Source organism: Hoplias malabaricus, chromosome 14 (assembly GCF_029633855.1).
Source record: "Hoplias malabaricus isolate fHopMal1 chromosome 14, fHopMal1.hap1, whole genome shotgun sequence".
NCBI classification, from domain to species: Eukaryota; Metazoa; Chordata; class Actinopteri; order Characiformes; family Erythrinidae; genus Hoplias; species Hoplias malabaricus.
In genome coordinates, this window is record NC_089813.1 from 14992227 (window position 1) to 15006499 (window position 14273).

Here is a 14273-nt window from a genome sequence, read left to right on the forward strand (position 1 = left end):
CCTTTATTGTCCTTATCCTCAACTGATAATTAACAAGTCTTTTTATTTTTTTTTATTTTAAACACAGTTGTCCTGTTTCCTTATTTTGGAACAAGCTAAGCTATAATGCTATACAGTAAGAAAATGGCACAAGGCATTGGGGCAATTCTAAAATAAATTCATTTTAATAACAAAGCTAGCATAGTGTGTTTATAAACTTTAGAGAAATCTGTCTGAAACATATGACATTGCTGGAAATAAGTATGACAAAATTTTGTTTGTACATGCTAACTAGGCTAGCAAAATGAGTAATTAAAATCCTGACAGGTTGTGGCATACTTTGGTGCCCCTAAGTAACATGTACTGAATATCCTGGATGCAGTCACATGACGTGGGCTTGGTGAGTACATAAAGTACCATCATTTTAAAATCTTCTTAACAAATCAAATGTTTAGTAACCTGTCCTATATTACATATGCCCCATTTTGAATCCATTTCAAGGACACAATTTTGAAATACGTGTTACAAAATGTTTGTTGTGATGTTTGCTACATCAGGATTTAAACCACAAAAAATACAAAATATGGCAACAAATTTGAAAAAAAAAACCTGTTCAATTTTGTATCTTTGGTCTATTTTATATTTCTCATGTTTTTGCTTTATGATAAAATGTGTTTGGGCTCTTATGGGTTAATATTTTTGTAAAGCTCTGACATAAGTGAAACAAAGGGTAGTGTCACTGTTACACAGCTCCAGGGTCTTTGGGTTGTGTGTTTAACCCCCGTGTCTGGTCACTGTCTGTGAGGAGGTGTGTTCTCCCTGTGTCTGGGTGGGTTTCTGCCTGGTGCTCTGGTTCCCTCCCACACATTTTTGTAGGTGGACTAGCTATTCAGAAGTGTCCACAGGGGTGAATGTGTGAATTAATTTCTCACTGTGCAATAAACTATTATAGGGAACTGAACCCAGGAGGGTACAGTGAATTATCATATACTACCTCAGACAGTGCATTATGGGTATACGCTATCCATTAGTGTGAGCTAGTGTACATGAGTTGTCATGCACTGAAGGATTGTTTGAGTGCACTGAATATTGTCCACTATGTTTTTAGACAGTACTAACAAATGGTGGAACATCACAATAGTGCACTATATAGTGAATAGGGCACAGTTTCTGATGCAGCCTAATGCCCTTTGGTGGACTGGGGCCCTGCCCTGCTCCCAGTGATCCCAGCAAAGCTCTGTACCCACAGCAACCCTGAGCAGGATGAAGTGTTTATAGAACATGTCTGAATGAATGAAGGTTTATTGATGATTATATATTAACATGGGGTTCCATGACAGTTTTGATATATGCCTCAGTTCATTTTTCCATATTCATGTTTATAATGCTAACTAGGCTACTGCAAAGTTTTACCAAAGTCCTGATGGCAGTCTGGCAGAAATTGTTGAAAAAATGTTGAAAAAAGCCCAAAACCAAACAAAACACTTGCTTTCCATTAGAACAAATGTCCTCTAGTTCTCTTAAACTGCCATTAGTGTAAAACTGCCAAATTGCTAACATGGTACAAACAATCTAATACAAGGCTTTCTCACCGGAGTAGCTGATTGGCTAATTAGTCCAGGAAGGGCCAGATGGCTAGAGAAGAGGGACAGATGGGAAATGTAGGCGACAACAGGAAGGTTAGCATGTTACTGTCACACCTCTCCCTCAGCGCCACAGGATGTAGAAGTGAGAGAGACAGGAGAGTGGACACTCAGCAGACATTCAGCTACTTCTGACCTGAAGCACTGAGAAGGCCGTCTGATCTGTATCATGTATTATGTATCAAAACTAATCCGAACGGTACTTTATCTGCAAGATCCGAAGGTCAGGCAGACCCTATACATAGAGTGATCCGTAAATGTCATCCGTCCACAGGAGAAAGAAGCACGAGTCTGACATCATTCAAAACGCTGTGGAAATTCAACTTGAAGGACAGTTTGACCACACACTTGTTTACACATAACCTTTTCAGTGCAAGGCCTTCCTTGGCCTCTCCCCCTAAACTTAATCAATGAGAGCAATGTTTACACATCCATGCTATAAATCACACAGCAGTATATTCAAACATTTATGGATGTCATGCATTTTTATTTACTACTGACCCAGGAGTACAAACCCCATTTCCAGAAAAGATTGTAATGCTGCGCAAAATGTCAATTAAAACAGAATGAAATGATGGACAAATAATTAAAAGTAACACTAGGTAACATTTGGGTTTTTGCTCCAGGGACTCCACCTAGTGTTCCATTTTACATCAGTGTAATAAAAACAATGGGGAGTTGGGGAGGGGGGGGTGTTTCCTACCCTCCTCCAAAAGTTACATATTGCAGTTTCTGCAGTGTAGAGTCGGGAATAGCAATGGCATAGGTTCTATTTTCCCCATTGCAGGTCAGTGAAGCATTACTATAATTTTGAAGTTGTAATTTTTAAAGATAAATATTACATTAGTGTTCCTTTAAACCTGATATTTATTTGAAAATATTACAAAGACGAGTTCGTCCCATTTTCTATGAAATGTGTTGCAAGGTAGCTTTTATAAATTGTGAATTAAATATAGTGTTTAAATGATTTTCACACTTTGTTTTTATTGACATTTGTCACCATGTCCCAACTAGTTTGGGAAATGAGGTGTGCACATTGGCACATATTTTTCATGTAATCTCCATAGAAAAGCATTGACCACTGGAAATTTTGCCTCTCAGCAGCAGTAGAGATGGAGCTGTGTTCCTGGAATGATTGAGCACAATTCAGGCCCTTCAGAATGAATTGGAGAGGTTTTCGTGGTCCAGATCTAATTTTCCAACATTGTGACCTCAGAAATAATGAATGCCCTCAAATCTTTGCAATAATTTTCCAACATCTAGTTTAAAGCCTTCCCAGAAGAACAGGGGATGTAACTGAAGCGCAAAGAAGAGCGAACCAGCACCACTACTAATAATACCCTTCATTTCAGAAGAAATGAGCAGGTTTCCACAAGCTTTTGACCATATAATGTATATTGTATATATACTTGCAACCAGACTGTAAAGTTTTTAATGCAGTGCACAAGCCCACACACAGATGGGGAAAGGTTTAATTACCAAGGCAAGCCATTTCAGGAGAAAAAAAACAGAGCACTTCATTATTTGCTCATCAGCATTCACAAGACTCACTCCACAAGCATGGACCAGCATGCTTCACTTCACCGAGCAACTGTTGGATCCCTTAGGTCAGCCAGCGTTTGGTTATAGAGCTTCTCCATCTGACCTCAGACATGCCATAAGGTCATTTTGCATAATCAAGCAGTAGATTTTGGCATTTACACACCGCACCAGATTGGGTGCTAGACTATACCACTGCTGTGACTCTGATAAACAACCAGTGGGGATCAAAAGGCATGTCTTAGGTTCATTCTTGTGTGTTTTATACGTCACTTGTTTTGCAGTGTATTGTCTACATCTGCATCTGGATGCATTTGAATTGTTCGTTTCAGTGATTCAGTTAAATCGTTCAAGGATTCAACTTTATTTTTGCTTCTTTTACATGCAGAAAGAATGGATTCAACAAGTGAGTATGATCTCACTATTTCCACTGACAAGATTAATGATCAGAATTATTATTCACTTTACTTAACTGATTCTTTGGAATGAGTCATTTCATAGATCCAATTCAATAGTTTATTGATTCAGGAATCAAATGTAATCTATGAACTTCCTCTATGTGCAGTAAGTTTTGCTTCAATGAGTCTGATGTTGCAAGTTTTATTTACTAGTTCAGTAATGCAATTTTGTTGCAGTTTACTTGACTGATTCTTTGCCACTCATTTATATGATTTGGTTCACTGGTTATTACAACAATAAGTCAATTATTTTGACATTATATAATGAAGAGATATATTTAGCAGGTTCAATGTTGCTACTTCTGCTTCAAGATTAATGACCAGAATTACAATTCGATTTAATAGATTATTCTTTTCAATCAAACATTTCAGAAATGACCTGAAAATTCCTTTATGTGCAGTTGCACTAGATCCAGTTAGTGAATCTTGTTATTATTATCACCACTACCAAAATGATTCACTGATTCAAATCAGAACCACATCACAGAGAAATTGGGAGTCAGCTACATTCTACAAAGGGACAATCTGAACAAATCTAAAGAAAACAGTCATTGAGTGAATCTGATATTGCTACTTTGTGAATTGGTTTGAAGGATTTATTAAAAGGAACCAGGTTGAAAGAACAATTTGAGTCAAGCATCACTTGCAGTGATTTGTGTTTGATGTTCTGTTTGTCTGAACGTTCGTTATTGTGAGCTGGACGTGTCTGCATATGAGACAGTTTGCCAAGGGCTGGAGTTCACTGGCGATCACAACAAAGTGAGAGAGAGAAAGAGAGAGAGAGAGAGAGAGAGAGAGAGAGAGAGAGATGAACAACCTTCATTACACCCTAATTTACCACCAGTGGGGCAGCTTGGCAAGACTACACCCACTGTGCTCATTCTCTCTCTCTCTCTCTCTCTCTCTCTCCCTGTCCATCCAATGTCCCTGCAGCTGTTAGCTGTCCAAGCTGGTGGTGGGACAAACAAAAAAAAAGCGTCTTCATCTGGCGGCCATTTCTGGATTTGCTCTCAATGTCCTTTGAGCATTAGTCTTGGTTTTGGTGTGAATGTCCGCACGTGTTCTCTTACTAATTCAGCTCATAGATGGCGGCTGATGCCTCCTGTCCTGTCCTGTGAGCTTTGCTCTTCAGGGATTTCCCTTGGCACTTTGAAGCCCACCTGGGATTGAGATGGAAGCGTGCTTGCAATCCCCACAAGATCATCCAGGGGTTTCTAACCTTGGCTGGGTGTCCAGATGCAACCGGTGCAGCAATTAGGCCCATTTCACAAGGACATGAGGGGATCTGACCAAAGAAATGTATTAATAAGCATTGCTGGTTTGTTGTTGACATGTTTGTGGACAGAGGCTGACCTTATCCTAACTCGTGACTTGGAATCTTACAACTCCTTGTTGTATTTTATCTACTTTGCTCTGTAGTCAACTTAGCATCCGTGTGACTTTATGCCCCAAGAACTGTGGAAAATCATGTGATCACATGATCCTCTCACAACACCCATTAACTTCCAGAATTAATCAGGATGAACCTTTTAGATTTGAATGTATAAAGACTAGTTCTGACGTTATCCCAAAACTTATATTGAATGAAACACTCATTCATCATATACATATACATCATATACATCGTATATATATATAACTTCACCATGACTGGGTGTGTCTAAAGTATAAATCGAACAGGAATGCCCTTAACTTACTTGGAATAAAATCTCTTTACATGAAGAGGCAATGTTAGAAAGGTTTTTGTCTTCCACTATATAGTCAACACTATACACTGACCACATGATTGGGGAAGTGAATTAAATTTTAATAATGTTTACATACAATATCAAATTCATTTTAAACAGTCCTTAGTTGGATTATGATGTTCCTGACATGACACCTATGATTAGTTTTGAATCCAGCTTACTTTACACTAAAGGGGACATATCATAGCCCTTTTCCAGCTGTTAATACAGTTACTTGGGGTCATGATTAAACAGATGTGATCTGCCTTGTTCAAAATACCACAAAGATCCAACACCACAGCACCAGTCTCCCGTCTGTCTAAACAACTCTGTTCAAAATGACCGGTTTTAGCGCCTGTTCCTTTAAATGAAAATGATCCACTGTTTACCAAAACATCACTTTTTATAGCTTCTCATTTTCACCATATTGAATCAGTACTCATTTCTCCATATTATTTGTGTCTGTTTTACACTGATTAGCCTTATGTTTGTGCTCTCACATAAAACACTCAACACTGTGATTGGTAGATTCACAGAAGAGGGGGTGGGACAATCTTTTTTCGCATTCTTTTTGTTTGTGCAGCAAAAGTCTTAAAAAGCCAATCAGCAGATTGATATTTCATTAAAGCCCGCCCTCAGAACGCTACTGTGGCCCTGAGTATGATTAGCGAAATGCTCTGAGGAAACCGGGCTCCGCACTGTTTGTAAGTGTTTGTGCCAAACTGTGTTGAAGCCACATTAATATGCAAATGAACAGAAAAGATTTGTTCTTAATACGTTCCCCTCAGTGTAACTGAATGAAGCGCCTCTTATTGGTTGGCACAAGGTTACATCACAATGCTGCAACCAGAAAAGGATAAAGTTTTGAACGTTTGTTCTCATTGAAATCAATGGTGAGATGCTGTTTTTTGACAGCTACCAAAATGTCCTTGTGACGGCAGCCATCTTCTCAAGGATCCATAGTATGGTGCAAGGAAATGGACAAAGACAGAAACAGGGAAGAAAGAAAAGCCCATATCCGGGTTCTCCAGAAAGGCTCAAGTGTTAAGCTAAGGATCAAGCAGACTTCAGGCCCAGTCTGTTCTCCTTTACAGATGTTATGTAAGTCAACTCTGTGACATCACCACACTCTCCTTACAGTGAAATCATGTGTTGAGCTGAACACTATGGCTCAGCATTGCTGGATGAATGTAGATACTGGAAATTATGTTATTTGCTGCAAAATCCCATATTTCTGCTTTTCCTGTTTGTCAGCAGACTTGAAGTAATGGGGTTATCAGCAGGAAAAAAGGCTGGCCGTTGCCTTGAAAGGAGCACACTTTATTTTGTGTCTGTGATATATAGGGGTGTAGTACAGCTTGGTGTATGCAAATACTGCAAAATTGAACAATTGCTACAGCATTTAAAGTGCAGTCACCCATACACTTGGCTGCTCTGAACCATGAATATATTGATATTTACCCTACAAACTCAGTCCATATGATATTAATAAATCTAGTATGGCTGGAATGTTTTTGAGATTATATATGCATCTCCAGAACTAATTGAGATATATGTATATATTGTTGACCCCTCCGGGGTGTGTTCCTGCCTTGTGCCCAGTGATTCTGGGTAAGCTCTGGATCCACCGCGACCCTGAACTGGATAAGCGGTTACAGACAATGAATGAATATATATTGTTTCTGTCATGTCTGCGTGGGTTTCCTCCGGGTGCTCTGGTTTCCTCCCACAGTCCAAAAACACAAGTTGGTAGGTGGATTGGCGACTCAAAAGTGTCCGTAGGTGTGAGTGTGTGAGTGATTGTCACACTGTGAAGGACTGGCGCCCCCTCCAGGGTGTGATTCCGGGTAGGCTCTGGTCCCACTGTGACCCTGAACTGAATAAGTGGTTACAGATAATGAATGAATGAATGAATGAATTAATGTTTCTGTCACTGTCAGTTTTAATTAATTCGTATTTTCAGAGTTGTAACATCACAGTAAAATGTACGTAAGTGTTTTCATTTTTTTTTTCTAGAACTTTAGGACAACAGGTCAATTTCAAATTTCAGGTCAGTTTAAATGACTGTGTTTTCAAATTATGTAAATTATGACATAATACATCCTACTCAATATTTATTTTTATGAACAATTTATATTTTTGAATTGGAATGTCCTCATACCATATATTTTCACTCTATAAGCTTTGTTCTTTGGTCCCTATTTCACAACCAGTTTTGGCCCCTCTGTTATAGAATAAGCATAAATATATGTACATTTTGGGCGATGGCCAATTTTGGACAATTTTAAAGTTCATTTTAAGGCTTCCAAAAATGATATAAATCTGATAAGCCAGGTTATTTTTTTTTACATTTGCATCACTATTATATGATATTCTTATATGTGTTCTGACCATATTTGTACTGAAAATCAGATGGAAATTGGCATCCATTGAAATTAGATATAGTCAGGAGGACAGCTGTGTCCATAAAGTGAAGTGGGTGGCTGTTTGTAAACAGGAGGAGGGACATTAGGATCTTATTGCTGGACAGATATGGCCATTGCTGTCTCCTCACAGTCCACCCAGGCATGATGCAATTTCACAGCGCTGTGGCATCCAGCATCAAAATTTCAGAAGAAAGATAGAAACGGTGGAATGAGAGGGAGGACTAGAACAATGTGCCTCTCTTTTTCGTCGCAGTGACGTGGACCCCCTAGCTGTGTGTGTGTGTGTGTTTGTGTGTGTGAGAGACACAAATGAAGTCTAAAGTCAGAACAAAAGAAAAGGACAAGAGGCCAAATGCAATATTCATGACTCATGCATAAAGCTATAATCTTTTAACATAAGGCAGTTCTATGCCAAAAGCAAAAAAAACAAAAAAAAAAAAAAAACAACAACCCTGATTTGGCTGAAGCTTCCAGCAAATATAAATGAGCTGGTGTTGCTGAAAATGCATGCTCTCATTTGGGTATAATGGATTGTGTTTGTCATCCATATGAATTTCAATCATTTTCATGCATTCCCATTATACTCAAGAGTCTTGTGGTGAGGATGACATCATTAGCTCCAAATTGAAGTCTGAAATAGGAGCAGCAAGTGCGTAACACTCCATCATATTTATGGGAAATGTGACGTAAATCTGTGTTTGTGTGTTGTGGGAGGATGGGGAGGTCAGAAAATATCTAGAAGTAAGTTCCCTACTGCCATAATCCTAACAAATATATATATAAACTAACCAACAACCCAACATCACAATTTATAGGACTTCTATTTATAGAAATGTGAACTGCTTACAGGCTCAGGGGTGCCCAGGGCTCTCTGACACACAAGGGATCATGCAAAGTGGTCTGTATAGTCACAGAGCCCCTTACACAGGAAGTTGCAATGTACTGTGTATTCTAAAAGTGTCCTATCCTAGTATTAACAGTTTCTGCAATGTGTGCGACAGTAGCTCTTCTGGGAGACGGAGGCTAGTTATTGCTCCCCCTCATATATCAGTGAGCCTTGGGCGTCTGTGATCTTGTGACATGTTCACTAGTTGTCCTTCCTTTGACCATTTTGATAGGTACTTGTAACTACATACCAGGAATACTGCAACCAAACTACCATTGACCAATCATTATGACTGTCACAATCTGGCCCTCGTCAAAGTTGTTTAGATCACGTTAGTTGTCACCTGTTGAGTCATTTTCTTGTGTGTGTGGTGTGCTGGTGTGTGTTGTGTTGGTACGAGTGGATCAGACACAGCAGGTCACTGCTAGACACAACTGTCCACCAACCAAATATATCCAGCCTACAGCATCCTGAGTCCACAGAAGAAGGACTAGAAGACGACCAGCACAAACTGTGCAGCAACAGATGAGCTACTGTCTCTGACCTTACATCTACAACAACATGGACAAACGAGGACAGTGGGTGGACACAGTGTTTAAAAACTCAAGCAGCACTGATGTGTCTGATCCACTTGTAAAAGCACAACACACTCTAACACACCACCACCATGTCAGTGTCACTGCAGCACTGAGAATGATCTACCACCCAAAATCATCTTCTTCAAACTTATCTGCGGTGGTCCTGACCATTGAAAGGCAGGGTAAAATGAGGATAAGAAAGTAAACTGTTCAGTTTAACACACACACACAGGGCTCAGTGAGGTCATTAAATGTACAAGGTATTTGGTCACTCTGCGTGTGTTTAAGTGTGTTTATGTATGTTTTGCTGCCAGTGGTCAGTTCCTGCAGCTCAGTTTCAGAGTGGAAAGGTGAAAGAAAACGTAAAAAGCCGCAGGAGAGCAGCTGCCCCTCAGGCTCACACAGCGAGAGAGAGAGAGAGAGGTAAGCAAGAGAAGAGGAGGAGGAGGAGGAAGAGAGAAGAGAAAGAGCTGCTTTAACAGTCATCCCTCTCAACCGTTCTTTCATACATCTCTCACTCCTCTGCAACTGTCGCTTTTTTCTCACTCTATCACTCCCTCTTTCTTTCACACACACACACACACACACACACACATGCACACACACACACACACACTCATAGGCAGAAAGATCTCTCAGTTCCCACCCACGCTCTGGCAGAGCAGAGAAGGCTTTGAACGAGCACACACACACACACACACACACACACAGACCCAAAAGAGCACACTCGCACCCTCCCCACACACCAAAACCAATGTGCGTATGCAAGTACCTACTAATACATACACACGCACGCACACACTTGTCTTACATTCCCACATCCATGTACATATACATACAGACAGACAAACACATATGCAGACATAACACATGCTCTCCTCCTCTCCTCCCTCGTTTCCTCTCCTCCCTCGTTTCCCCTCCTCCCTCTCTCTCCCTCTCTCTCTCTCTCTCTCTGCATCACACACGGGCTGAACTGTAACTGCGCCACAACAGCACTCCCGAGAAACTTTCTGGAGATTTCTAGACACTCCCAACACAACAACCAGTTGAATGTTTCAGCAAAAAAATAAATAAATAAATAAATAAATAAAAAAAACACACAGCAATTCCAGCTAAAATATATTATGCAAACACAATATACAATTGTATACAATGGGACAAATATTTTCTGAGTACATCATTATTAGAGTTACAATACTACAATTGTATACCTAATAATAATAATAATAATAGTAATAATAATTATACACACACACACACGAGGCTGAACTATGCATTGTGTCTTGAGTGTCTGATTGTACAGTAGTGTATATATAGTAAAATAACTACTTTAAAATGTTGTTATATATATATATATATATATATATGCAGGGTTTCCATCATAATTAAGGTCCATTTCACCAGGCGAAGAACATATTAGTGATTACACACTCTTAGAAACAGATGCCACAGGGTGGCAGGATTCTTCAAGGGATGCCACTTTTGGTTCCTCCAAGAACAACTATGTGTAAAGAACCTTTCAAAATGTCAATATCTTTAACAGTTTGAGGCTTCTGCCCAGAACTCATTTGTATGTAGTAGTTGAGGGATCTTTAGGGGAACCAAAGAGATTCTTCTTTTTATTTTATGACGCATTGATGACGGCATCATTTTTGGCTCCCTCGTTTATAAGTGTGTACAGAACTGTGACAACTTAAATAAGAGTTTGTTTTCCCTCTCTGCTGTAAAAACTCATCCTTAAAGAACCTTTTTCTTTTGCCAGCGGGGGTCCTATGGCCTCTTCCAAAAGTGGAATCCCTTTCTGTGCTGTGTAGAACCTCTTTAAAGAATTGTAAACAACAGAGACTCTCCATCACAGGTCTCACCAGGTAAAGGACTATATATATAACATGTCACTGCGAGGCTCCCTTGGTACACATGGTAAAACCTGAATAGATATTTATTAAATCATAAACACACTTGCTCACTTGCTCTCTCGCACTCACACACACGCACACACACACATACACACATTCTCACACACCCCCGATCCATGCAGCAGTTTCATAAGCTGGGAGGCATGCAGAGAGACTCACCAATTGTTTTTGTCTTTCTGTTCTCCCCTCGCACTGTTGTTCTTGCTGTCTCTCCTGTTGTGTGTGTGATGGCAGGGTACAATGATGAGGTTGGAGAAAGGGATAAAGGTATATAGTGAGACGGAGAGAGAGAGAGAGAGAGAGTGAGAGGGGGGGGGGGGGGGAGAGAGAGAGAGAGAGAGAGAGAGAGAGAGAGAGAGAGAGAGAGAGATGCCTGAACTCTTCCTCTTCTCTGAAAACCCAGGGGGATGCAGTGATCTTTCTTTAGTTCTGTGCCGTTCACCCCCTTCTCTTACGCTCGGCTCAGCTCAGCATGTGTGTGTCTGTGTGTGTTTGTGTGTGTGTACGGTGGATGGTAGAAACAAGCATGCATTCTCTCTTTGGAGAGAGAGAGAGAGAGAGAGAGAGAGAGAGAGAGAGAGAGAGAGAGGGAGGGAGGGAGATGGAGCAAGCACCCGCCCCAACTCTAAAAGCCCTGTAGGTGTGAGTCATCTGCTCTCGGCCAATCAGAGACCAGCGGAATGACTTTAATTAGAAGCACAAGGGGGGCTCTGAGAGAGAGTGAGAGAGAGAGAGAGAGAGAGAGAGAGAGAGAGAGAGAGAGAGAGAGAGAGAGAAGGAGATAGAAAGATAGAAGAAGAAAGGCAAAGATGGAGAGAGTGATATGACAAAAAAAGAGAAAAGACAGAATCAAATGAAAAGAGAAAAAGCGGGAGGGAGACAGAGAGAAAAAGATATTGGGATAATCAGAGTGAGTGAGTGAGTGAGTGAGAGAGAGAGAGAGAGAGAGAGAGAGAGAGAGAGCACTTACAGTAATTCATGTTCGGTGCTGGTCATCAGTAGCTGAGTGATGAGTGGCCTTTGTGAATGTGGAGCTGGGGGTAATTTAAGTGGGTTTCATAATGTCACAGTCAGCCCCTCATGTGTTACAGAATTATCTCTGCTGTCAAACACAAGCATTTAACAGTACCTCCCTAACACACACAATCTCAGCACTTCACAATCGATATCCCCACACACCCACATTCTCCAAACACCATCCAACACTCAACTGTTTCAAACACCCAAGTAATTCAAACATTCACACACCCCGCACCTCACACCACTCTTTATATTACATGATAAACACCCCACATGATAAATAAACTCAAACCACAACCCCAGGAGCTGTGTAACATTGACTCTACCTGTAGCACCACCCTGCTGTTATAGAAAAGAATCAATACAATCAATATATTAAAAGATATATAAGGGTGGGGATTGAGACTATAAAGTATAGATCTACTAAAGAATAAAATAATACAAATATAGATAAAAAATAAAATAAACATAGAATAAGATATATACAGAGGCAATAATGTAATATAATAATGGAAAATATGCAAAGAATTGCATATCAGACTATTTTGCAATATAGTGGTGAAGAGTCCTATTTAAAGTGCAGAGAAAACAGAATATAGAACAAAAACATAGAATAAAATTAATATTTATTTATTAGGTATTAATGTCCAGTGAAAAGGACATTAACACCCACTGTGTGATGGTTTATGGAGCAATTAGTGACATTATTATATAAATAAATGAAAATGTAAATAATTTATTAATTAATTCATTAAATGATGGATTATATTATTTAATTTTGAAAAAGAAGCTAAAATGTCAATCCAATATATATTTTTGTTATTCACACATGCATATTACTTATTTATGAATTATGAAATTTGTCAAAATAATTATATTATTTAATTATCAATAGTTATAGTTGCTGCTACTATGTACCATGAAATAATTCAACCTGCCTACATTACCTGTCCTGTCAGAGTCAGTGTGTGGGGCTAATTTCGATCACTACAAGTTGATTTGTTCTGAGGCACAGTAAGCCAAGACACTATGTTCATGTTTTGGAAAACAATAACAACAGGCCAAAGCAATCAAGCTGTAAAGAGTTAGGTCCTCCCACATTCTCACGAGAGATGTTCATTCATTCATTATCTGTAACCGCTTATCTAGTTCAGGGTCACGGTGGGTCCAGAGCCCACCTGGAATCATTGGGCACAAGGTGAGAATACACCCTGGAGGGTTCACAGTGCAACACAGACACACACATTCACTCACACACTCTGACACTTTTGAGCCACCAATCCACCTACCAACCTGTGTTTTTGGACTGTGGGAGGAAACCGGAGCACCCGGAAGTCACCTGGAGCGGGAATCGAACCCACAACCTCCAGGTCCCTGGAGCTGTGTGACTGTGACACTACCTGCTGCGCCACCGTGCTGCCCACCCACCAGTGATGTTGACAGATTTAATAATTTTATAAACAGATTTAAACAGATTTAACAAGCTTCAATACTAATAAAATATTAATAAGCATGTTAAATCATTAAATATATCAAATTGACATGTTTAAGCTTCTGTTTTCAAATTAAATACATTAAAGCACGGTGGCGCAGCAGGTAGTGTCGCAGTCACACAGCTCCAGGGACCTGGAGGTTGTGGGTTTGATTCCCGCTTTGGGTGACTGTCTGTGAGGAGTGTGGTGTGTTCTCCCTGTGTCCACGTGGGTTTCCTCCGGGTGCTCCGGTTTCCTCCCACGGTCCAAAAACACACGTTGGTAGGTGGATTCGTGAAAAGTGTCCATAGTAAGTGAGTGTGTGTGTGTCACACTGTGAAGGACTGGCGCCCCCTCCAGGGTGTGTTCCTGCCTTGTGCCCACTGATTCTAGATAGGCTCTGGACCCACCGTGATCTGGATAAGTGGTTACAGACAATGAATGAATATCACAAATATCCCTCCGTACAGTAGGGCCTGCCTATCCTGCTTTGTGCTGTTCCCAAACCAGACAGTGATGTTCCCCATGAAGATCTTTTTGTTGGTGCAGGTGTAGAAGTTCCACAGCACCTTGGAGATGAGTCTGAAGTTCCCCTAAGCCACAAATCACCCCAAACCTTCCAAACAGCA

General features: G+C 40.2%; 1 protein-coding gene across 3 annotated transcripts in view; it reads right to left on the reverse strand.

Annotated features, from left to right (window-relative positions):
- The window catches only part of prickle2a (prickle homolog 2a), an 87120-nt gene that overhangs the window by 46315 nt on the left and 26532 nt on the right, over positions 1–14273 (reverse strand). For 2 of the 3 annotated variants that reach the window (XM_066644675.1, XM_066644673.1), the window contains exon 1: positions 11312–11530. The exons of the other annotated variant lie outside the window; for it this stretch is intronic. The gene's annotated coding sequence lies outside the window, so the exon portion shown is untranslated. Of the gene's footprint in view, positions 1–11311; positions 11531–14273 lie in introns of those variants that run through there. 3 annotated transcript variants of the gene reach the window in all.